Source organism: Lontra canadensis, unplaced genomic scaffold (assembly GCF_010015895.1).
Source record: "Lontra canadensis isolate GAN:19392208 unplaced genomic scaffold, GSC_riverotter_1.0 scaffold27, whole genome shotgun sequence".
Lineage (NCBI taxonomy): Eukaryota > Metazoa > Chordata > Mammalia > Carnivora > Mustelidae > Lontra > Lontra canadensis.
This window is the reverse complement of record NW_022631021.1, coordinates 5,147,846-5,174,499: the sequence shown is the minus strand read 5'-3', so window position 1 is coordinate 5,174,499 and position 26,654 is coordinate 5,147,846. Positions and strand designations below refer to the sequence as shown.

General features: G+C 38.0%; 1 long non-coding RNA gene across 1 annotated transcript in view; it reads left to right on the top strand.

Moving 5' to 3' along the window:
• The first annotated feature begins 1,765 nt into the window (after positions 1–1,765).
• LOC116871633 overlaps positions 1,766–26,654 on the top strand; it is a 64,619-nt gene continuing 39,730 nt past the window's right edge. The window contains exons 1-2 of the long non-coding RNA XR_004383458.1: positions 1,766–1,833; positions 22,115–22,290. This is a non-coding gene — a long non-coding RNA (uncharacterized LOC116871633). The remainder of the gene's footprint in view (positions 1,834–22,114; positions 22,291–26,654) is intronic.

Genomic DNA, 26,654 nt, shown 5'->3' with positions numbered 1-26,654 from the left:
ATGACACTCCAGACAAAGGGGTGATATCCAAGATCTATGAAGAACTCCTGAAACTCAACACCCAGAAAACAGATAATCACATCAAAAAATGGGCAGAAGACATGAACAGATGCTTCTCCAAAGAAGACAAACAAGTGGCTAAAGACACATGAATAAATGTTCATCATCATTAGCCATCAGGGAGATTCAAATCAAAACCACTTTGAGATTCCACCTTACACCAGTTAGAATGGCCCAAATCAACAAGACAGTAAACAACAAACAACATTGGAGAGGATGTGGAGAAAGGGGAACCCTCTTACACTGTTGGTGGGAATGCAAGTTGGTGCAGCCACTTTGGAAAACTGTGTGGAAATGCCTTAAGAAAATAAAAATAGAGCTACCCTATGACCCTGCAATTGCACTACTGGGTATTTACCCCAAAGATACAGATGTAGTGAGAAGGGCCATATGTACCCCAGTGTTCATAGCAACAATGGCCACAATTGCCAAACTGTGGAAAGAACCAAGATGCCCTTCAACAGATGAATGGATAAGGAAGATATGGTCCATATATACAATGGAGTATTATGCTTCCATCAGAAAGGATGAATACCCAACTTTTGTATCAACATGGATGGGACTGGAGAATATGCTGAGTGAAATAAGTCAAGCAGAGAAAGTCAATTATCATACAGTTTCACTTACTTGTGGAGCATAAGGAATAACATGGAGGACATTAGGAGAAGGAAAGGAAAATTGGGGGAAATCGGAGGGGGAGATGAAGCACGAGGGACTGTGGACTCTGAGAAACAAACTGAGGGTTTTGGAGGGGAGGGGGATAGGGAGATAAGTGAGACTGGTTGTGGATATTAAGGAGGGCACATTGCATGGAGTACTGGGTGTGGTACACAAACAATGAATCTGGGAACACTGAAAAAATAAAATAAAGTTTAAAAAAAATAACAAAAAGGCAAAGGAAAGTTAAATTCACTCTCTGCCTGACTGCTTGAGGTGGGACATGAATCTGCTCTTGCTTTTGGCACCTCTGGTTCTCAGGCCTTCAGACTTGGACGGAATATACCACTGGCTCTTGGGCTCTCAGGGTTTTGAAATAGACCACCACCCTTCCTGGGTCTCCAGCCTGCAGGGGGCAGATAGTAGGACCTCTCAGGATCAATTATCACTTGAATCTATACATTATGACAAATGTATACATGTATGTATCTCCTATTGGTTCTGTTTCTCTGGGGAACCCTCACTAATACAATTGGGATGTTACCTAGTTACGTGGTTTGGAACAAATTATTTACTTTTTGAATTTGGACCTGCAAAGACTATGAATAATATAGCTTATTTAACAACCAGTAAATAATCCTAGAGTAGGTCAACAGATCCCACTGTTTTCACTTAAAAAAAAAAAAGTTGATTATCTGAATTTCAAGACCCTAGTTGTGTTCAAATGATTACTACTAAAACATCTTCTCTTAGTTAGATCAAATGTTTGTTTTAAAAATTATGCTGATATCATTACCTTCCTATCAATATAAGTTTTATTTATCAAAGCATTATTTTGTTTAATTGAATCCTTCTAACAAACAAGAGTTTGTATTATCTCCATTTTACTAATGAAGGACAATGGAGCTCAGAGATGTCCAATGACTTGCCAAAATTACATGGTTCTTCAAGCCTTTGTAGGCCCCAAATCCTACCTTTTTATCCCCACAGGCAACTTTGTTTTAGTATAGCTTTGAACAAGTGATGGAGGTTATTTGTGGAATCAACACCTGAGTATCATGGATACTTTGAGTTCTATTATTTAATGAATCATTGTCTACTTGAGTCAGAGTCTAGGTAAGTCTGTGTATATGGTAATCACGTGTCAAGATTTTTGAGCAGCCTGAATTCCTAGTACTTTCCCTCTTTGGTTCATTAAAGCAGTATTTCATTAAATACAGGTTACCCAGCTACATGAGTGGCACAGCTACAGTTCAATCCTGGTAGGTTCACTCTAACAGCTATGCTATTCTTCTTCTGAAATACTTTTCATTCAGTGACTTTCAACATAACCTGCAATTAACAGTTTAATTTCAAAACAGTAATCCAGTTATAAAAAGCTAACCTAAAAGAATCTTTAAGACAATGAGCTTCTTCCTCTTTCCCTTTCAGCTCTCAACTCATTTAAATGCTGCATCATTAATCCAAACAGAAATTCTGTGTCTGAACTGTTTCAAAAATACCCAGTGTCTGTATTAATCCACTCTATAAATTAGTGGTGTCTGGATTAATGAGGTGTATTTATATGTACACATAGAGTTATGTAAAAAAACTGTGTATCAATAAAATACATTTATACAGTTTATTAGGCATTTCCATACTTGGGTTATTTAATGGTTGCCACGTAAACTACATTAAATGATGACTTTAATTATTGACAATTTGAAACAATGGGAAAATGTACACCTCTGTTTGAATTGTAGTTCAAAGTTACAACACTCAGCTATACTGTTTAATGATTGTTGCTTTAATTTTGCTTCTGAGGTGGAAAGTTATTTTTCCTGACTGTTAAGCCAATATTACAGCTGGGTCTAAACTATCAAAGATCCCTTGAGCCTAAATATTTAATACTTTAGGCTGGTTAAAATGCAGAGAAGCTGAGCCACAGACTGCCAGCCTAAGGCAGCAGTTTGGATTTTCTTTCTTTCTTTTTTTCCCCCATAAATTAAATATTACAGCAAGGGCCTGTTAACATTGGTGATTACTGGTTATGAGATCTTTGTTTTGAGGGAGAGAAAAGCTCTACACACTGTTAGGTATATGGCAAACAAGATTACTAGATTGCTATAATGAAATATTTTTTAGTTGGTTTGTAATTATAACATCCAAAATTGACATAAGAAGAATAGGACTTAATTGATTAATTAATTTTTAAAAAGATTTTATTTATTTGAGAGAGAGAGAGAGAGACAGAGAGACAGCACAAGTGGGAAGGAGGGGGAGAAGCAGACTCCCTGCTATGCTGGAAGCCTGATGTGAGGCTTTATTCTGGGATCATGACCTGAGCTGAAGGCAAACACTTAACTGACTGAGCCACCCAGGTGCCCCTAGAGTACAGGATTTTACCCTCAAAATTCAGAATTGTATTAGTTACTAGTCTACTAGAATTCCTGTTCCTATTTATGTCCAAAACAATTGTAAATTTATATTGTTATGGTAGCTCTCATTCGAAGAGCCCAAGGCACTTTGTACAGAATAATTCTCTCCATGCCTCTGGGAAAACAGGAGGAAACTTTCAAAAACTCCTCTCACCCTTATTTTATCCTACAGTCTCAATGATCTAAATACAGTTGACCTTTGAACATGCAGAGTTAGGGACGCTGACCCTAACACAGTAAAAAATCTGAGTATAATCTGACTTTTCTACTACCCCTCTGTTGACTGGAAGCCTTACCAATACCATACACATTGATTAACATGTGTTTTGTATGGTATATGTATTATCTCCTGTATTTTTTAAATAAAGGGAGCTAGAGAAAAGAAAAATGTTATTAAGAAAATCATAAGGAAAGGAGATATATTTACAATACTATACTATAAAAAAAATCTCTATATAAGTGGATCCCCACAATTCAAAGCTGTTCAGGGATCAAATACTATCTTGGAAGGATTATATTTCTAGCCCTGATAGGCCAATGGTTAAACCTCATATCAAATTAATATTATGATATAATTATGAGATTGACAGATTAAAATTATATATAGTTATTAATATTATTAAATATTATTGGGGAAGTAATTTTGTATGATAGTTCAAAAGTCTGGGTTCTTTTTTCAGACTACCTGAAATTAAATTCAGATATTAGGATGAGACAACTTTGATGGATTGATTACAATAAATATAAATGATCTCTCTCTCTCTCCCTCTCTCCCTTCTTCTCCCTTCCTTTATAAGGAATGCTTTAAGGGACACTCCATGCTACATCACAGTGGAGTTGGTAAAGCATTCCAGTGATGATCAGGCAACCCAATTTCTAATTGTAGCTCTGCATCTCAACATATTGCATAGTTTTGCCTTCATCTATAAATAAGGGAACAAACTGAACATAGCTTTTCTCTACCCATTCTGAACCTGTGCTACCAGTTCTGCTATCTACTTATACAGATGCTGTAAATATTGCTCACTTCCATTCCCACAGATTCCGCTTGGTACAAGTCAGCACTCAGATATTGCAGTGAGATCAGAATCACAGAGTACTTCCCGCTATGCTTTGTACCCCTTCTCTGTTTGTACTTTGATTTCATCAGTTGGTAATGACAATTATGACAATAACACTACTACTACCTACTTATTGCAAGACATTGCATTGCTAGATCTTAAACAGCCTGACCAATTAGGAGTATAAACATTTCAACCTCAACAACTGCCTTTGATGAGCATTCTAAAAAGTATGTCAACAAGTATACATAGAGTCATGTGACTAATCACAAGTGGCTACTGTAACAAAATATGTATGTAATGTGGTACTTTGCAGCATGCTAAGTTTATATTGTAGGAGCCTGGTGCAGTGGAAAGAAGAAGGCTTGTCTGGATATCAGAGGATCAAAATAGAGTGTCTACTTAGCTATCAATTCTTGTGTTGAATTTACTCAATTTACTTTGCCCCTCTGGGCCTCAGAAGAACAGAAGAAAAACCATGTCAAAAACTGGCTACAGTTTGACCTGTAATAGTCATGACTACATATTTCATTCACCTAACCCAGCAGTTATTAGCCCTGTCTTCACATTAAAATCAACTGCAAAAGTGGTGACTAGAGTTAATAATACTGTATTGGTTATTTGCAAGTTGCCAAGATCGTGATCCCAGGGTCCTGGGATGGAGTCCCACATCAGGCTCCTTGCTTAACAGGGAGCTTGCTTCTCCCTCTACTCTTCCTCCGTCTATGCTCTCTTTCTCTGACAAATAAATAAATAAAACCTTAAAAAAAAAAAAGTCGCCAAGAAAGTAGATCTTAGAGGTTTTAATCACAAGAAAAAGATTCTGTTAACTATTTATGGTGATGGATATTAACTCGATTTATTGTAATGATCATTTCACAATTTTAAAAAATGAGCTGTAAAAGTTCTAAGACATACAGCAATGGACCCCTTTCCTTAGTGATTCCAATTCAATTGGACTGGGGTTGGGGCTGATCATTGATGGGCTTGAAAAGCTCCCCAGGTGATTCTAATATGCCTGAGAATATTAGATACCTGAGAATCACTACTTTAAGAGGTCAGAGGAATCCTTCTCCCACTGGATTGTCACTCAGAGTTGCAGCCTCACTGTACTTGCTTCAGCAACACATATTCAGAGTTGTAGCCTTTCTATGGCCAGTTCTAGCTTTGTTCCTTTGTCATTTTCTTCTGCTAAAAAGTTTGAAAATTACTCCTCAATGTAATTGCCCTTTTTATTTGGGAAGACGATTTATGTTCCTTTTAATATAAAAATAATAATGATTAAAAAAGACTCTATGCCTAATTTGGGCTGAAGAGGAAAAGACCAAGAGAAACTAAATTACTCTGCAGGATAAAGTAATAAGATGCTGAATTTTCTGAGGAGGTCCATATGACTGGTTGGAGGTCTAGACTGGGACATGAAGAGTTGTGGAAAAGATCTTTGGAGGAGACACTGGGTCTAGCAGATGGCAGTAGGCAAGAGCCTGCAGAATGAAAGACCAATGAAGGATAAAGAAGAGGATCATCCCTGCAAGGAAAATATGTCAAGGGATTGAAACTAGTGTGGGAGGGACTGAGGAGTAGGGGGTGGTAGCAATTATGGTGGTGGTTAAGAATTGGATTTAAAAGTAGGAATTCAGAGTAAAAGAATATAAATCAACCATTACCAATAGGTGGCTTCTCTCATAAATATAAGGAAGGAAGGAATAGATAGATAGATAGATAGATAGACAGACAGACAGATGGGCAACTGGTTCCTCTATGGTTGTCTGGGATTAAACTTAAATGATTTTGTTTGGGAATGGATGGCAAAGGGAAAATACTATTTTTGCAATTTAAGGGGGCTGAACTAGGATCTTTTCCAGTTGAAAAAATTCTGTAATTTAAATTAAATTTAGTTTAATATACATTAGTTTTATCATTTAAAGCTGGAGTATATCGTCTTCTGGTGGTAGAAAATTTTGTAATATAGTTAAATGCATTTCTATCCTAAGTTTGAACAAAAACTTCTATTTCTGGACCTATATATGTAGTTTCAGAATATTAATATGTACATATATATGAATACATATAAAATCAGTATTATAAATAAAACATAGTCCTTAAGAATGAATTATTATTAATGTTGTGTTAGAAGGCAGGACCAATATTTCAGAACACTTTCTTATAATGAATAAGAAACATACACATTGCACAATAAAATACATTACTCTGCAGAGTAAACACACAAAAAGAAACACAGTCATACTGAGGATAGAATGCTGAACAGGAGTTTCAGTAGCTATATTTCGTAGTTTTGTTTTCCCTTTTGCCATTAACCTGGAATAAATGATTTAACGTTGTGCCTCAATCTTCCATTTGTGGAGGAAAACCAGTATCAGCCCTGTTTAAATTGCCGCATGAGAGTTGTTGCCATACACCTTGGGCATAGGTAAACCATATTCTTAGTAAATGTGAAAACAATTTGTATCTTTAAGCAGATAAACCTGGAGATAATTATTTGCCTTATCCAAGAGGTATTTTTATTCTTTTGTTTAACTCTGGACTAGCCAATGGACACATATTTGAAGAAAAATTGTGGACAAGAATAATATACAAAAATATGCTATAAGACAAAGCAGAAGATGTGTGCTTCAACACAAGTACCAAGTTCTAGAGGAATAGAGAGGGAGAAGCCTCAAGGGACACTTTTACTATTTCAGTGGTGAGTTGGCATTATAACCTAATGGCAAGTAACCTGAGTTGCAAATTAAAGGAGTGATTCACCAAATATCAAAAAACTACAAAATATTAGGTAACATTGGACTTCTTGAAGGGTACCTCTTGAGATTCTGTGAGTTGTATGTTGGGTGAACATATGATTTATCTCCCAAATAGGGACAGTTCTGAGAATGAAATGAGGTCTATTAATAATTATTCTGTATAGTAAGTATAAACTAGGATTATCTTGGACAATCTAGAATATAGTGTTAAATCTGAATCTGGGCAGCGTTAACAAGTTATATATTTATATATTAAACTATATACATATAGTTATAGTTATATACTTGTATACATACTAATGGGTAGAAACACAAGATCTCTGGCTGGATCAGAAAATCTCTTATTTCCTCACAGCGCATCTTGTGTCAGTTCCCCACATGACAGCTCTGGGAGAACCAGGTGGACTTGCACAGGTACCACAGCAGAGGAACACATTGTGAAACTTACAGCTTATAAGGGTTATAGGCCAGCTAGCATGTCTTCCATCCTCCTCTCTGGGAAGAGAAAGAGACAGAGTAGGGGTGAAGGGGACTTTGCTCTGGAATGTAAGCAAATGATATCTGAGGAGGGGAAGGTTTCTACCTCATTACCTTCACCACCCTGGAATGTAAACAAATAGCTCCAGGGAGAAGAATTTCTCTAGCTGTCTGGAGGGCTCTATATTTAGGGTTGCTACTCAACTTTAGCCCAGGTGCCAGTGCTCATTGCTCAGAAACATTACAATATTCATGGAATATTTTCTAACAACAATTATGTTGCCCTAGTTGAATATCACTGGTGTGTGTTACTATCTTTTTAAAACCAGGCAGTTAAAGTTAAATGCTGGGTTTTCAGTGCGACCTCATGCTTTCTAAATTTCTAAGACAGCCTGTTTGGTGTCATATATATGTGTTTTCATATTTGAATAACACATTCAGAGTTCATCTAGTTGAATTCCCCCAAAGAATTCTGGGATGAGAAATATAGACTTTAACTTTTTGGGGGGTTGCAGACTACAGAAATCGAACTAACACTGGCTTGGGAAAAAAAGGGAAAATTTGCAAAAAAAAAAAAAAAAAAAAGGAAAATTTGCTATAAGGCCACTAGAGGTGTCAGAAGACTCAAGGGAAGGAACAGCTGAAATAAGGGATTCTGACTTTCCGCATCTTTTCCTGGTTCTCTCTGTGCCTCTGCCTCATTCTTCTATCTCATTACAGACGAGCTTTCTGTGCATCTCTGTGCATACAGTTTCCTATGTAAGATATAAGATTTTTTTTACTGTATTTACTGAAATTTTAATTTTACAACTAGCAAGTGTGACATTATTCCTCCAAAGAAGTTATTACCACTCTGAATAGTATCAATAATAAAAAAAGAAAACATACTCGGTGACAAAGAGGGTGAGAGATCCTTGAAAATGATTGCTCCAAATTTCTGATTCAGAAAATAAAAGCCTTTAACTTGGATAAGGAAAAGAAAACACTATTTTTCCTCTGATTATCTTAACATTCAGAAAATACAAATATTTTAAATGATGCAAGTAGGTAAAAAGTACTGAATTTCACAACATAGTTTCTTTGTATCTCTTTATACCAAAATTTTATCAAATCACTCACCAAATATGCATTTACATTCAGGTTATTTCTTTTTTTTTGTCTTAAATTATTTTTTTATTAACATATAATGCATTATTAGCCCCAGGGTACGTCGGTGAATTGCCAGGTTTACACACTTCACAGCACTCACCATAGCACATACGATATAAGATGTTTTTGTTTCAAAATCCTAACAGAGGTCTTAATTGATAATTTGCATATCTTCTTGCCTTTGTCTTGGTTGCAAGAAACAGAGACACCATTGAGTTACTCTGAGACACTCCTGTAGTAACAAAAGAGACCCACAGGGAGTCTTAAGGAATACTTGTGGATTCTCAAATAACCAGGACTGAGTTAGAATCTAGAATTAAGTGAACTTCTGTCCATAGAAAGTAAGATTTTGTTGATCTTTGCCTTTACCATGATTTAGTAACTCACCCTGCTCTTGGAACTGTTACTGTCCTAGCCAGCAATACCTACATCACTATAGGCAGTGTTCATGAAAAGCATGCCTTCCCCTGGATACCCCTAGCCTCCCTCCATAGTTTTATCAGTTTCTGTTTCTGCTAAAATCTTTCAAGTCTTTCAGTGGCATCTTTAGAATTTCTGTTTAGATAGGCCTTAAGGGTAACAATCAGGTTTGAAGAGAGGCCTTAAAATGGAGTTTTCATTACTAAGAAGAAGTCCATTTTAAGAAATTGAGGCAGGAGTGATGAAGATTATGGGGTAGGGTGAAGCTCTTTACAACACCAGTTGTCAGAGCTAGAAATGCTCAAATTTCCAAACGAGAGAATAGAAAGTGACTGTCATCTTTGTTGGGGCAGAGCTTCCACACTGCCCTAAAGTCATATGCTCTCCCTGGCCTAAACAGGGGTGTCAGGGAAGGCATAGCCATGTGTCATGGTCCATACAAAGAGCTGTTCGGACCACATCACCTAAGGCTCATGTATCATAACCACCAGTGTTCCTCCGATTAAAGCAGAGGTAAACCAACCTGCAAGAGTACCAAGTCATTGACTTAAGCCCATTGGTTTGGAGGATTGGCAACCTTGGCCAGTTATTTCTCTCTCTTAACTTTAGTTTTCTTGCCTTTAAAATGGGGGTAATGTCCATAATTAGAAACTGTAGTGATAAAATAGTGACAATCAAATAAGATAGTGGAGATAGCAGAATTTTTTGATTGGTAAAGCTGTGTAAAAGTAAGAAGTTACTGTCTATAATGTCTATAAACTGTAAAGCTTTTTTTTTTCCCCAAGATTTTACTTATTTATTTGACAGGGAGAGCACAAGTAGGGGGGCTGGCAGGCAGAGGGAAGCAGACTCCTCACTGAGCAGGAAGCCTGACATGGGGGACATGGACTCAAGTGCAGGACACTGGGAACTTGACCTGTACCAAAGACAGACACTTAAATGGCTAAGCCACCCAGACATCACCATAATGCTATAAAACATTTAAAAGACTTGGGTAATATTAATAATTAAGTGGCCAACAATTCCTGAATGCTTCTGCTCTAAAAACTCTTTGCATATTATTTTAATTAATCATCATAATTACTCTATGGAGCATGTATTATTATTGTTCCTATTTTCAGATGACAAATCTAAAAAATGCAGAGGTTGAGTAACTTGTTCAAGGTCATACAGCCAGTAAGAAAGCTAGGGTAAAAACCCAGATGATCTAACTCCAAAACCAGTACTCTGGTCTACCTAAGTCTGTAATATCAAAATGAAACTTCATGATAATAGACAATATAAAATGTATAAATTCATCAATTGGGTATGGAAATCAGCTTTGTGTACTGTCCCAAAGAGCTAGTGAGAACCTTAAAAGCTTAATGAGTTCTTATACGAGAAAAGCCTCTACTTTATACATATCTGATATTGGCCAAAGTTTCACTGCTTGTTGGTTTAGAAGATTGCCTTCATTTGTTTTACTTCTGTTTCCACACTTTGTTTAGGATCTCTTTATTCTCTTAGAAGTAACTGTAAGTGTTAGTCAACTCTTTGACCAGCAAATTAAATCCCTTGATCTTTTGTAAAGAAAATAGCTGTATAATTATCATCTCTCTTTGTTAATAAATTCAGTTCCTTTCAAACATATGCCAAGAAAACATTGATTTTTCTAAATTCCACAATTTTCTAATTTCCTAGTTAATACTTTGATATGTACATGTAAATTTTCTGAAAATAATAGAAAAATTCTATTGCTCAAAACTGTGCCTATTATAATTATGTAGCATTTTATACTGAATGGTTTGATGGGCAGTTCTTATTTTATTCTTTTTAAAAAGATTTATTTACCTATTTTAGAGAGAGAGAGAGAGAGAGTGTACAAGCAGGGGAGGGGCAGAGAGAGAGGGAGAGAGAGAGCATCCCAAACAGACTACCACTGAGTGCAGAGTCCTACTCCAGGTTTGATCCCACAACCCTGAGATCATGACCTGAGCTGAAACCAAGAGTCAGACACTTAACCAACTGAGCCACCCAGGCACCCCTTATTTTGTTCTTTTTAGTTTCACTTAAAATTAACATACATTTTATATTAATAACTATTTTTAAAGAGCCTAAATATTTCACCTGATTCTAACTTTCCAAAAGCAGGGAGAAGAGGGGCACCTGGATGGCTCAGCGGGTTAAGCCTCTGCGTTTGGCTCAGGTCATGGTCTCAGGGTCCTGGGATCAAACCCCACATTGGGCTCTCTGCTCAGCAGGGAGCCTGCTTCCTCCTCTCTCTTGGCCTACATGTGATCTCTCTCTCTCTCTGTCAAATAAATAAATAAAATCTTAAAAAAATTAATATTGTTAAAAGCAGTGAGAAGAAACATGCATAATAATGGACTATTAGTATTATTATTTTAATAGCTAACAATCATCAAGGATTTTCTACATTCTAGGAACTGTTTTAAGTGCTTCACATGTATAATTCATTTAATCTCCACAACTCTACAGCATTGGTGTGCAGAAATTACTGGGTTTCTCACTGGTTTCATTTTTCTGTTTTGATATAGTAAAAGAAGTTTCTGCAAAGGACATACAGCATCTCTTGATATTAGATGTGGCCATCGAATAGGTTCTGACTAATGGGATGTGAGTGGAAGTGGCTTAGGGGAAATTCTGGAGCATGCTTTTAATGGAAATGAGGGCCTACTCCTTTTTCTCTTACTCCTTTCCTGTTGCCTACAGTGTGGACATCTAGCCAGGTGGGAGCCGGAGTAGCCATCATGGTCCATGAGATGGAAGCCACATTTTAAGAAGAGCAAACTATGATAGATGAGCCTAATCCCATAGTCTCACAGCCACCTCATCAGCCATAGAGTCCTCCATCAGAGAGAGCCAAACTTCTATTTCATTTAAGTGGCTGTTATTTTTCTAGTATCCTAACTAATGCAATTGGTATCAACACCATTCTCACTTTAACACTGGGTAAACTGAGATATGCAGAGGGTAAATGATGAGTAGTAGAACCAGAATTTGAACAACCGTGAGACTTCAGAGTTTTCCCTCTTAACCACAACATTCTGTTGCCTCTGATAAAAGCTAATTTGTACTTAGTTAATTTTAACACGTGATTTTCTGCCATCTGTGATTTAGGAGGTCAAGGAGTTTTTCTTTGCCCTTCTGTATTTTGGAACAGGTAAGGAGTATGGTTGAAATTATCTGGATATGACTAGATTTATGTAGGGAAGGATAGTAAGCCTGATCAGGAAAGCAGAAAAAAGGGCAAAAGATTGTGATAGGGAGGTAATTAAATGGGGAAGTGAGGTTTGATTAAACCATTAAAGAGGTTTGATCCAGGCACAGCTGACATGGTAAGTAAACAGTAAGTGTGATGAAGAGGATGGAGATAAAATGAATGTTTTCATGTCTGTGACTTCTCTGATTCCATGTCAGTTGAGTCAAGGTTGCCTAGCATCTTAAAGTTGGTCCTATTAGCTGCAAGTTCCATAGAACAATACATTTGATCTCCTCTAAGGTCTAAAGAGCATATCATGTTCTCAAAATTTGAGTTTCAAGGTGACCTTCTCCACATCAGTCTCTTCAGTTTTAATGCCTTACTGTCTTCCTGGAAACCACCAGGAGCAGCATTTCATAGTACAGCATTTAAAGTTACAGTTTTATTCTCCTGTCTGTTCTGGATTCTCCTCTGTCAGTTTTTTTGACAGCAAGGGTAAGATAACCCATGGATTAGAAAGGTACAATATCTAAAATTAGAAGATTCTGAAACCATCTCAAATTGACCCCCTTGCCATACAGGTTGGCCTTAACCCATGGCAGGACAGAAATGTTTCCTCTCATCATATGACTTTTGAGCACGTTTCTTCACTTCTCTAAATGGAAGGCTTGGAAAGAGAGTGGAAGTCTTTCACAGGAATAACCCTCTATGATTTGCCCTTCTCAATAGCTTTGAATTCTCAAAACACTGAAAAAGAGGTCATAGACCATGACTTTTCTTGAATACTTCCTTAACTCTTTGCCTCAGTTACTTAGATAATTCAGAGTCTTATGCATTCCTGCCTTTGTCTAAGAATCCATAAAAGAGGAAATGGATGTCTTATTAGGCAAGTTAATTTGTATTTGCTTACACTATGACTAAGGCAAGAAAAATAATTCTACCTTTAGGAAAGTGGAATTGTTCTTAGGAGAACAATAAGAAGATGCAACTGGGCTCTACATTTCTGCCATCCAGGCAAGCCTTCTCCTTGAAAGAAGAATTTCTTAACTTCTAACTTCATGAACATTGTTCCCAGAGAGGAGTGTTATTGACCCTCACTAACAAAGAATTCAATACAATTCAGCATATGCTTGATGCAAATCATTATCAAGTTGATAGGGCTTTATGCGTGGCAAATTGCTTTCACAGTGCAAGGTCCCCTGCCCAATGTAGGTGAGACCCATGAATAAAATATGATCCCTGCTCAGAAGGGTTCCATAATCCAGGGTAGAAAATAGACACATGCATAAATAATTCTAACTCAAGATAGACCCTGGTATGCACTTTATTAGAGATACAAAGGAAATGCTAGAACTATGCAGAGGGAGTGATTACTTCCAATAAGGTTGTAAATGAAGAGTTTTTTTGCAGAACTGAGAATTTGGCAGGCCTGTTGCTAATCACGAATGTAATTTGCCACCTACTTTACATAGATCATTTCTTTTATGTTTAATTCTCCCAATAACCCAGTGAGGGAGTAGAACATGAAGGAAAAAAGCTGGAACATGCAGGAAATTTATTGGATTAAAGTACATTTAGCAGGAGTTGATGCTGTTATTTACCTAGAACAAACCACAGAATTGCCCATGTGAGAAGCATCTAGATTTTAAATCACTGCCAGTAGTTGGAGAGTATGCCCTACAGCTTTTGATTTGGGGCTCATAAAACAGATTTTTTTAAATTAATGTATAATGTTATTATTTGCTTCAGGGGTACAGGTCTGTGAATCATCAATCTTACACAGTTCACAGCATTCTCCATAGCACATATCCTCCCCAGTGTCCATAACGCAGGTTCCCTTCCCCCAGCAGTCCCCCCAGCAACCTACAGTTTATTTCCTGAGACTAAGGGTCTCTGATGGTTTGTCCCCCTCCAGATCCCATCTTGTTTCATTTTTTCCCTCCCTACCCCTACAACCTCCCACCCTGCCTCTCAAATTCCTCATATCAGAGAGATCATATGATAATTGTCTTTCTCTGATTGACTTATTTCCCTTAGCATAATACCCTCTAGTTCCATCCACATTGTTGCAAATGGCAAGATTTGGTGGTGGTGGGGGGAGTTTGATGGCTGCATAGTATTCCTTTGTATATATACACCACATCTTCTTTATCCTTTCATCTGTTGATGGACATCTAGGTATTTCCATAGTTTGGCTATTGTGGACATTGCTGCTATAAACATTTGGGGGCATGTGCCCCTTTGGATCACTACATTTCTTTCTTGAAGGTAAATACCCACTAGTAAGATTGCTGGGCCATAGGATAGCTCTATTTTCAACTTTTTGAGGAACCTCCATACTGTTTTTGAGTGGCTGCACCAGCTTGCATTCTCACCAACAGTGTAGGAGGGTTCCCCTTTCTCCACATCCTCGCCAGCATCTGCCATTTCCCGACTTGTTAGTTTTAGTCATTCTGACTGGTGTGAGGTGGTATCTCACTGTGGTTTTGATTTGTATTTCCCTGATGCTGAGTGATGTGGAGCACTTTTTCATGTGTCTCTTGGCCATTTGGATGTCTTCTTTGCAAAAATGTCTGTTCATATCTTCTGCCCATTTCTTGACTGGATTATTTGTTCTTTGGGTGTTGAGGTGGTGTTGAGTTGGATAAGTTCTGTATAGATTTTGGATACTAACCCTTTATCTGATATGTCATTTGCAAATATCTTCTCCCATTCTGTTGGTTGTCTTTTGGGTTTGTTGATTATTTCTTTTGCTGTGCAAAAGCTTTTGATCTTGATGAAGTCCCAATAGTTCATTTTTGCCCTTGCTTCCCTTGCCTTTGGCAATGTCTCTAGGAAAAAGTTGCTACGCCTAAGGTCAAAGAGGTTGCTGCCTATGTTCTCCTCAAGAATTTTGATGGAGTCCTATCTCACATTGAGGAATCCATTTTGAGTCTATGTTTGTGTGTGGTATAAAGAAATGTCCCGTTTCATTCTTATGCATGTGACTGTCCAGTTTTCCCAACACCATTTGTTGAAGAGACTGTGTTTTTTCCTTTGGACATTCTTTCCTGCTTTGTTGAAGATTAGTTGACCATAGAGTTGAGGGTCCATTTCTGGGCTCTCTATTCTGTTCCACTGATCTATGTGTCTGTTTTTGTGCCAGTACCATACTCTCTTGATGATTACAGCTTTGTAATAGAGCTTGAAGTCTGGAATTCTGATGCTGCCAACTTTGGTTTTCTTTTTCAACATTCCTCTGGCTATTTGGGGTCTTTTCTGGTTCCATATAAATTTTAGGGTTATTTGTTCCATTTCTTTGAAAAAGAAAAAACTGATGGTATTTTGATAGGGATTGCATAAAATGTGTAGATTGCTTTATGTAGCATAGAAATTTTCACAGTATTTGTTCTTCCAATCCATCAGCATGGAACATTTTTCATTTCTTTGTGTCTTCCTCAATTTCTTTCATGAGTACTTTATAGTTTTCTGAGTGCAGATTCTTTGCCTCTTTGCTTAGGTTTATTCCTAGGTATCTTATGGTTTTGGGTGCAATTGTAGATGGTATTGACTCCTTAATTTCTCTTTCTTCTGTCTTGCTGTTGGTGTATAGAAATGCAACTGATTTGTGTGCATTGATTTTATATCCCAACACTTTACTGAATTCCTATATGAGTTCTAGCAGTTTTGGAAAAGCAGTATTGGGTTGGGGAAAACCCAAAAGACTCCACTGTGAGTTTTTTTGTATATTTGTATACAAATATTTTGCATATATATATTTTTAATTTTTACCCTAAAGACCAAAGATTATAGGATAAAGTATCATATCATCTGCAAAGAATGAGAGTTTGACTTCTTCTTTGCTGATTCAGATGCCTTTTATTTCTTTTTGTTGTCTGGTTGCTGAGGCTAGGACTTCTAATAGTATGTTGAATAGCAGTGGTGATAGTGGATAGCCTTGGCGTGTTTCTGACCTTAGGGGGAAAGCTCTCAGTTTTTCCCCATTGAGAGTGATATTTGCTGTGGGTTTTTCATATATGGCTTTGATGATATTGGGTATGTACCCTCTATCCTTACAGTGTGAAGAGTTTTGATCAAGAAAGGATGCTGTACTTTGTCAAGTGCTTTTTCAGCATCTATTGAGAGTATCATATGTCCTTTCTTTGATTAATGTAGTATATGACACTGATTGATCTGCAAATGTTGAAACAACCTTGTAACTCAGGAATAATTCCTTCAAAGAACCAGCTCCTGGTTTCGTTGATTTGTTCTACTGTTCTTTTGGTTTCTATTTCATTGATTTCTGCTCTGATCTTGATTATTTCTGTCTCCTTCTGGGTTTAGGCTTTCTTTGCTGTTCTTTCTCCAGTCCCTTTAGGTGTAAGGTTAGGTTGTGTACTTGAGACCTTTCTTGTTTATTGAGAAAGGCTTGTATTGCCATATACTTTCCTCTCAGGACTGCCTTTGCTGTGTCCCAAAGATTTTGAACAGTTGTGTTTTCATTTTTATTTGTTTCCATGAATTGTTTCAATTCTTTAATTTCCTGGTTGGCCCATTTTTTCTTTAGTAGGATGCTCTTTAGCTTCCATGTATTTGAGTCTTTCCAACTTCCCTTTTGTGATTGAGTTCTAGTTTCAAAGCATCGTGGTCTGAAAATATGCTGGGAATGATCCCAATCTTTTGGTACTGGTTGAAACCTGATTTGTGACCCAGGATGTGATCTATACTTGAGAATATTCCCTGTGCACTAGAGAAGAATGTGTATTCTGATGCTTTGGGATGAAATGTTCTAAATATATCTGTGATGTCTATCTGGTCCAGTGTGTCTTTTAAAGCCATTATTTCCTTGTTAATCTTTTGCTTAGATGATCTGTCCATTTCAGCGAGGGGGGTGTTAAAGTCCCCTAGTATTATTGTATTATTGTTGACATGTTTCTTTCTTTCTTTTGTTATTAATTGGTTTATATAATTGGGTGTTCCCATGTTAGGGGCATAGATATTTAAAGTTATTAGATCTTCTTGTTGGACAGACCCTTTAAGTATGATACTGTCCTTCCTCATCTCTTATTACAGTCTTTGGCTTAAAATCTAATTTATCTGATATAAGGATTGCCACCCCAGCTTTCTTTGATGTCCATTAGCAGGGTAAATTGCTTTCCACCACCCTCACCTTAAATCTGGAGGTGTCTTTGGGTCTAAAATGAGTTTCTTGCAGATGGCATATCGATGGCTCTTATTTTTTTAATCCATTCTGATACCCTGAGTCTTTTAATTGGGGCATATATCCCATTTACATTCAGGATAACTATTGAAAGATATGAATTTAGTGCCATTGTATTGCCTGTAAGGTGACTATTACTCTATATTGTCTCTGGTCCTTTCTGGTCTATTACTTTTAGACTCCCTCTTTGCTTAGAGGACCCCTTTCAATATTTCCTGTAGGGCTGGTTTGGTGTTTGGAAATTCTTCTCATTTTTGTTTGTCCTGGAAGCTTTTTATCTATCCTTCTATTTTCAGTGACAGCCTAGCTGGATATAGTATTCTTGGGTGCATATTTTTCTCATTTAGTGCTCTGAATATATCATGCCAGTCCTTTCTGGCCTGCCAGGTCTCTGTGGATAAGTCTGCTGCCAATCTAATATTTCTAGCATTGTATGTTACAGACTTCTTGTCCTGAGTCGCTTTCAGGATCTTCTCTTTGTCACTGACTTTTAAGTTTTCCTATTAGATAACAGGGTGTGGACCTATTTTTATTGCTTTTGAGGGGGGTTCTCTGTGCTGTCTGGATTTTGATGCTTGTTCCCTTTGCCATATTAGGGAAATTCTCTGCTATAATTTGCTCCAATATATCTTCTTCCCCCTCTCTCTTTCTTCTTCTTCCGGGATCCCAATTATTCTAATAATGTTTCATCTTATGGTATCACTTATGTCACAAATTTCCCCTCATTGTCCAGTAGTTGTTTGTCTCTCTTTTGCTCAGCTTATTTATTCTCCATCATTTGGTCTTCTATATCACTAATTCTCTCTTTTTCCTCATTTATCCTAGCAGTAGGAGCCTCCATTTTTTATTACACCTCATTAGTAGCTTTTTTAATTTCAACTTGGTTAGATTTTAGTTCTTTTATTTCTCCAGAAAGGGATTTTATTTCTCCAGAAAGGGATTCTCTAGAATCTTCCATGTTTTTTTCAAGTCCAGCTAGCACCTTGATAATCATCATTCTGAACTCTAGTTCTGACATATCAGTAATGTCCATGTTGATTAGGACCCTAGCCCTTGGTACTGCCTCGTGTTCTTTTTTTTTGTGGTGAGTTTTTCTGCCTTGTCATTTTATCCAGATAAGGATAGATGAATTAGAGAACAAAATACTAAAAGGGTAGCAACAACCTCAGAAAGATATACACTAACCAAATCAGAAGAGACCCAAAACGGGGGGGTGAAGGAAGGAGGAAAAAAAGAAAAAAATTAATATGTCTATATCTATATCTAATTTATATCTATATCTATATCTATCTATAAGTATATCTATATCTATCTATATCTATATAAAGACCTAAGACCATACTGTCTCTGCTCCACCCCCTGCTTAGCCTCTGGAGCAACATACCTCAGTCGAGCAAACTTTTAAAAGTTCCAATTTTGTGGGGCACCTGAGTGGCTCAGTGGGTTAGGCATCTGCCTTCAGCTTGGGTCATGATCTCAGGGTCCTGGGATTGAGCCCCATATTGGGCCCTCTGCTCAGCAGGGAGCCTGCTTCCCCCTCTCCCTCTGCCTGCCTCTCTGCCTACTTGTGATCTCTCTCTGTGTCAAATAAATGAATTTAAAAAAAAAAAAGAAAAAGAAAAAGTTCCAATTTTGTCCTCCTCTTCTCTACCACTTGCCAGGAGCTGGCCCCTCCCCCCATGGTCTCTTTTCCTGTTGCTTCAGATTCACTTCATACTTCCTACCTTCCCAGCAGTGGTCAATTTTCTGTTCCTAAAATTGCTGCTCTTCTTCTTTTGATCTCCCATTGAGTTAGTAGGTGTTCATAATTGTTTGATAACTATCTAGCTGAACTCCTGGGACCTGATGATACTTAGGTCTTCTACTCCTCTGCCATCTTGCTCCTCCCCCATAAAGCAGATTTTATGCATGTCTCATAATCTATATTTTAAGTCTGGTGATACCTAACATGCCTTTCAGATTTGGAAAAGATCCTTCTCAGGATTTTTATATAATGTGGTAGCTAACAAGTGGAAAAATGGAAATTTCATTTTATTGTGTTGAACCACATGAAATTGTCATCTCTGTAGAAATATTGACATTTTCATGTAACTCGACCTAAATGTATGTCAATAACATTGGGCAGCTATTATTTGACTTTAGGACAGAGGGTGACATGATCAGATTTGGGTTTTGAATGGGTAAGCATAAGAATTTTAGTGGGTGTACTGGAGTATAGTGGCCTGAAGCAAGAAAGATCTAGCACAGTGTTATTGGTGAGAGATGATAATGCCTGGTTGAGTCTGCCCCCACTAGGTATGGGCTTCTTCAGGGCAGATATCATGTTTCTGGTAAATGTCTACTGAGAATGGAGTAGGTGCCCAAAAGAGAATTATTAAGTGAATAACTGAGTAGGAGTAAGAGTATAGAAGAAAGAAAAAACATAAAAAATATTCTCCTTGTAGGATCTACTTGAATGTAGAAATGGAAATATGGTGAAACAAAACAAGAATGCTTTTAAGTTGTCAAGGACATGTCAAGAGGAAAGGAAGAATCAGCGAATAATGTCAGTGGTTGACCTTCTGCTAGTGATTTCTCCAGGCTTCTTCCATTGGCTGAAATCTCTGACAGGGAAAATTTAGGATCTTGAAATGTTATGTTAAACAGACGCTTTAAAGATATTAGGGGACAAAGTTCTGAATGCTTCATTTCTAGGTGTAGTTTCTAAGTGCCGAGTTCCTGGGTGTCCCCACTTGCCCTCTCACTTCTGGCTTAACTGATCTTGAAAGCTCCTTGTCTTCCAGTATTGTTTCCTATTGACTCCTGCCTGATAAGGCAGCCAGGTCTAATAATGTTGTCCTTTAAAATCTAGCACTGGAAATAACTAGAGAATTTAATGCAGTGTATCCCAAAGTTTGTTCCTATTCCAAAAGACATTAATAAGTGTAAAATATATTTTTTAAGTTTTTATGTACAAATAAATTTAGGAAATGTTGAATTAAAATTTAAAGAAGTTTTTCTTTTCTTAAACATTGCTTCTCTCTGATTTTTGCAAAGTGCATGGTGAATGTCCAAAATGGGATGAGAATCTGAAATATTCCCTAAACTTTATTTACCACTAAACCTTTTTTTTTTTAAGATTTTATTTATTTTTTTGACACACAGAGATCACAGGTGGGCAGAGAGGCAGGCAGAGAGAGGGGGAAACAGGCTCCCCACTAAGCAGGGAGCCTGATGCAGGGCTCAATCCCAGGACCCTGGGATCATGACCTGAGTTGAAGACAGAGGCTTTAACCCACTGAGCCACCCAGGCACCCCTAAACCTTTTTCTTAGTGAACGTTTCACATGTCTAGTGTTTTATGGCGTATACTTAGGAAATGTTGATCTAAAATTGTTTATCTGTTATATTTATTACTCTGTTAGTTTAAGAATATTCCCTTACTGTTGGCTAAATTTTTAATACTAACTCGGGTAATTACATCAGAAACCCACCAAAGACTTATAATTAGGTATCAGTATAATTATAATTTTTTCTAAACCCTAAATCTAGGGGAAAAAGTTAAAAGGAATCATTTCACGATATCAATAGTAGTCATTTTAGTATAGTGGGAATATGTAATTTTTCCCCTTTAATTCTTGCCCAAAGACTATTTAAGAATATGTATTTAATATAAATAGAAAAAAAAAGTATTAAAAGGAAGAGTGATAGAGGAGAGTGAGAGGAAGATGATGAGACTCAAATTTTTGAAAATGTTTTTCTTCCATAGGTTTCTTCCATCTCATTTTTTAATGACTGAGTATATTGCAGTTCTTACCTTGATGCTTCAGATTGTATATTGTAGCTATTCGTAGGCACTGTCTGGTGGTCAAAAGGCCTGGGATTTGGAGACTTAGAGGATCTAGGCTTTAATCCTAGCTCTCCTGCTTAAAAAAGAAAAACAAAAAACAAAACTTTGGTGAGATGTACTTCTGTGCATGCCACTGCATTCTTCCAGTTTCTCACTCTAGTTCTGTGATTTTAATAAGCCACTTAACCTGAGTTTCAGGTAGCTCTTCTGTTAACTCTCAAGGGATTTTATAATACCATCCCACTACTCATAAAATCTAGTATTTATATGAAGTAGATTTTAAAAATATATTTTCTTCTTCTTTTTTAAAAAGATTTTATTTATTTATTTGACAGAGAGAGCAAGAGAGCACACGCAGGTGGAGCAGCAGAGGGAGAGGGAGAAGCAGGCTCCCCACTGAGCAGGGAGCCCAATGCGGGGCTCGATCCCAGGACTCTGGGATCATGACCTGAGCTGAAGGCAGTCGCTTAACCAGCTTAGCCACCCAGGTGCCCCCATTTTCTTCTTCTTAAAAAACTCTATTTTCATTAAAAAAAAATTATTGTTGTAGATAAATTGCATAACACAGGGAATTCATAAACAGCACCCATGACCTTACCACCCGGCAATATCTACTTTGTTGAATCTGTTTCACATTTGCTTGTCTGTATCTTATTACACCGTAAGAAAGGTAAAAGTATGGACTCTACCTGCATGTATCCTACTGTGTGTTCCAAGCACCTGGCTAGGTGAAGAGGTACTTAATAAATTTGTTGAATGGGTACAATGAAAGCATGGCTTCCTTATCATCTTTCTCAGATTTCTCTTATTTGTGACTTATGCCGAATCTCTTCCATGTCTGAAGAATAGGCTCAAACTTTATACCCTTCCCTTTTTTGCAGACTCTGGCTGCTCTTTGCCACCTGGTCCTCCAACCACCTTGTGAGGCTTCTGTGATAGCTTTCCACTGCTCCAGTGCGTGCTTGTGGCGTGATAGAATTTTAGATATGGATGGACCCAGGGAATCTTCTGTTCTCCTCCAGTTTCCAAGAGGGAATTCTGAGGCATCAAGAAGGAGGTAGGTCAGAGTGATAGTGGTGGTTCTTAGTGGAGAATGGACTCAACTTTAAAACTCTAGCCCCTACACCAAAATACAACATTTAGAACTTGATTGTACACTCTTCGGATATTTCTATCCACACGTAGAGAATTCACCTTGAGGAGGACTTTAATGTAAGTCCCTGCTTCCATTTCTGAGGCATGTCCTTGCTTCTATAAGGACTGACTTAGGTTTTGTAGGCTTTCCTCTCTGCTGACACTACCAGGAAGAGAGCCCCCAGGTATCATCTTCACATTGACATCTATTGATTTTGGTTTCCCTCTCTGAATTAATCTGGCCTGCTGCTTCCTTTGCTTTCCTTTCAGTTTTAATGTTTTTAAAAATATGAAATAAATTATATTATATAAACTGAGTATCATCTATGTGTGTTTTTATAAGCACAGTCTTAACAGTAGCCAGGGAAGCCGAAGGAGCCCAATCAACACTCAAGTCACAAAGGAACTCATGAAGCCTAATTACCTAGTGTTCTAATAACTCTTATTAGTGCTTGAAACTACTGTGTCCATTTTAATGGGCTCGATATGGTTTGGGCATAAATCAGTGGTTTTTTGGTGCTCAGCTCTACAAAATGTTTCCCCTTAAAATTGATAATAAGTTTTCACATTCATGAGGTTTAGTATGGAAAGGCAAGAGAGTCTGTCATGTCTTCATGCCTAATTTTCTGTCATTTGTCTAATGTGAAGCCAGCAGTCAGTTTAGTGATCTTCATCACAGGATTCTCAAGGCCGAGCATGGCTGGCCACTTGAAAATACACAATGTGGACAGTCTGGGTTCTAAAAAAATGAGGCAAGATTTCTGGGAAAATTTCAGAAACATTTCTGCATTGCAAACTGCTCCAATCATAGAACCTCCCATTTCTAAAGAGTTCTTGCCCCCTTGTGTACAGCAATCCTGCTTGTACAAATTTTTGTACAATTTGTGTATTTTTTATTTTTCAATATGGTGCATTTTCGTGTAATATGTAGATCATTACTATATTCAAGGTGTCAGGAAACAATCAAGTAAGCAGTATATATTGTAGCCCACACATCTTCAAACACATTATACCCTTCCCATTATTTCCTCTCAATCCTAGGGATGGCCAAAATTAATTTGCCTATGTAATGGATGCTTTAAAAACAAGTAATAAAAAAGAAATGAATGGAGAAAATCTGGCAACATCTTTAAAAGGGGCTTTTTAGGCAGCAAACAGCAATTGCAACACAACAGTGACCATGCACACATCAACCTATGCACCTGCCAACTTGCTGTCCCAGTGCACCTGTGGCCCAGGTGACCTCGTTGCGCTCTAGGCGCAGCAGCATGATGCTGGAAGCACCCAGGCCAGCGCGCCCCTTTGCTCCCCACCACCCCTGGGGTCGAGGGGGGCTCATGGAGGAACCTGCACCCTCCTTGCTGGTGCAGTCCCCAGCGGAACCCAGAGCCCAGGAGCACTTCTCGAGTTGGGGTTCACCAGAGAGGCAATTCCAAAGGCAGAAGAGGAAAAGGGGCAAAGCCCATGACTCCACTTGGATTTGCTGCTGGCTGGCATACCGGCAGGAGAGATTCCAGTCTCTACTGCAGACCTGAGAACCGATTCCTGGCAAATTGCCGAGGGTGGGGCCAAAAGGATGCTCTTGTCCCTGAAGCAAGCTTATTCCTAACTTGCAAGCACAGGTCAGTTCCACAAAATTCTAACCTCACTTTCAAGACCTGCCACAGGCATCACTGTTTATTGTTATCGTTCACTAATTTTTTGTTTCAAACCCACAGTATTATTTTCCCACTGTTGTCACTCCTAAATAAGTAAGATTTTATTGTGGGGCATTGCACAAGATTTGGGGGGTCAAACTTCCCCAATCTACCTACCTACCACTCAGCCTCTTATTTATGGGGTCCTGTAATCCAAGGTGCTTAAAATTTCTCCAGAAACACTGCTGGCTCTTTGAGTGCATCTGGGGGCACTCCTTTTTCAGTATTGGTGTGTTTGATTTAGTGTCAAAAATGTAACAATTATTATGCAATGTAAAGTTTTGCTTATCATTTAGCCTTTGCTCTGCAATAGTATACAGCATGAGTCACACTAAGAGCACAGCTTGGAAGTTACAACCTTGTTAATTAACATATTTTCCTTATGTCTTCTGTGAGTCATGATCATGTGAAACCTGCTGAGAGTCAGAAATAAAGGACACAGCGCATACCTTTTCTAAATGGAGATAAAATATAAATATAAATATATATATGTATATATATATATATACATATATATATATGAATTCTCCCTCCATCCCAGTTTCTACTGGGGATTAGAGAGTAGTACTTTAAAAGTGTGCAACTACTATAGAGATAGGGGCATACCAATGAAAACGTTGCTAATTTGATTTGGTTCAGTGCTCCACCAATTCAGCTAATTAACAACAACAACAACAACAACGTAATAAAAATAATAATACAAAGTGCAGAAATATAATGAATGGTCCCTTTTTCTGCCAGGGAGTAAGGCATAAGTGAAGTGTGGCCAAAGATGAAAGGACACAGGCAGAAGTTTAGCGGCCAGTGTTCCATATTGGAAGGAAAGGCCTAGAATTTCCAGCTCTCCTCCCTTTCATGAAAGGGAGGTGAGCTGAAGATGTCTCACGGCCTGCCCCATCTTTGGGGTGGGCATTGGGGAGCTCCCCTTCCAAGGCTGTGGGATTCCAAAGAACTTCCTACCAGGATTAAGTCCACCGAGCCATTTTTTCACTGCTCAGTGCTGCTCTCTCACTTCTCCAGATGGCCACAGGGCTCTGCCTACCCCTCCCTGGTCCACAGACAGGAGGGGTGCTGAAGCAGGAATATCTTCCCAAGCTTCCTGGAGCTAAAAGGTATAAGTATTCCAGCTTCTCCTGTCTTGTCTCTAAACAAGTGTCTGGGCCTTTAAAATTTTTGAAGTGCACCCCCGAATCCAGCCTTACCATGAAAATATAGGAAATGGGGAAGTTATCCTATTCTTATATAAAATTTACATGGAATTTGATAAAGTGCTTTGGACTTGGGGTCATCTTCTAGTGGGAATAAGAATATGAGCTCTAAATAAATGGTATTTAAATTTAGTCATATGAGCATTGAGAAGAGGCATAACGATGCAGTTGTTCAGAGCTTGGAGTCTGAAATAGGCTGCTACATCTAAGCCCAAGTGTAGCCATTTTTTCATCACACGTCTGAGAAAATTGGTTAGCCTTTCTTTGCCTCAATTTCTTCAAATGCAAAATGACATCAGTAATAGTAATAATAATAGTAATTATACCCAGCTCATAGAGGATCAAATGAATTAATATATGTAAAATACTTAGAAGAATGCCTGACACATAGTAGGGATTCCATAAATCTTAACCTGTTTATGATCCCGAAACCTTGTGTGCAATGAGGACAGAGGACTGGGGAGGGTAAGTGGAAGCAACTTGGAATTTTGCATTCCTAGGCTGGCTCCATCATGTATTAGTTGTGTGGGTATGGAAAAGTTTCCAAGCCATTTCAAGTCCAATTTTGTACATTTGTAAAATGGCAATAACAGAAGTATGTATTTCAGAGGATTGTGGTGAGAAGTAAATGAAATATTGTATAGATAGCCCTGACACATAATGAGCTATCAATAACTATTCCTTCTTTTATTTCTGTGGCTCTACTTCTTATAAGCTACATTACTTTGGGCATAATTCATTCATGGAGTGGGGGAAAGGGAGGGAAACTAATACCTATTGTTAGAATTGTTGTGTAGATTCAGTCAAAGAATGACAGACACTTAGAACAAGGCTGGGCAGATAGTAAATGCTCAAAAACATTAGCTTACTTTTTTCTATCCAGAGATGTTTAGATCCAGACGCTGAATTAGTGGACAAGACAGAAGGAAAACAGAGAAGAGGTGCCCAGTGGTGAAGAAAGGAACACACAGACTTCATTCAGGTTCTCTGGGAAGCTCTCTCCTCGGTGTCCACTATTTATTCCAGGTCACCTCCCAGGCTTTGTCATATGTTTTAGTCCACTTGGAGTGCTGTAACAAAAATACCATTGATTAGGTGGTTTAAACAACAAACATTTATTTCCCATAGTTCTGGACACTGGGAAGTCCAGATTTGGTGCCTGGTGGGAGCCCACTTCCTAGTTCACAAATGGCTATTTTCTTACTGTAACTTCACATGGTGGAAGGGAGCAAAGGAGCTCTCTGGGGCCTCTATTGTAAGAATACTAATCCCATTCGTGAGGGCTCCACCCTCAGAACCTAATCACCTCCCAGAGGCCCCACATCCAAGTACCATCACACTGGGGATTAGGCTTCAACATATGAATTTTGGGGAGATGAAGA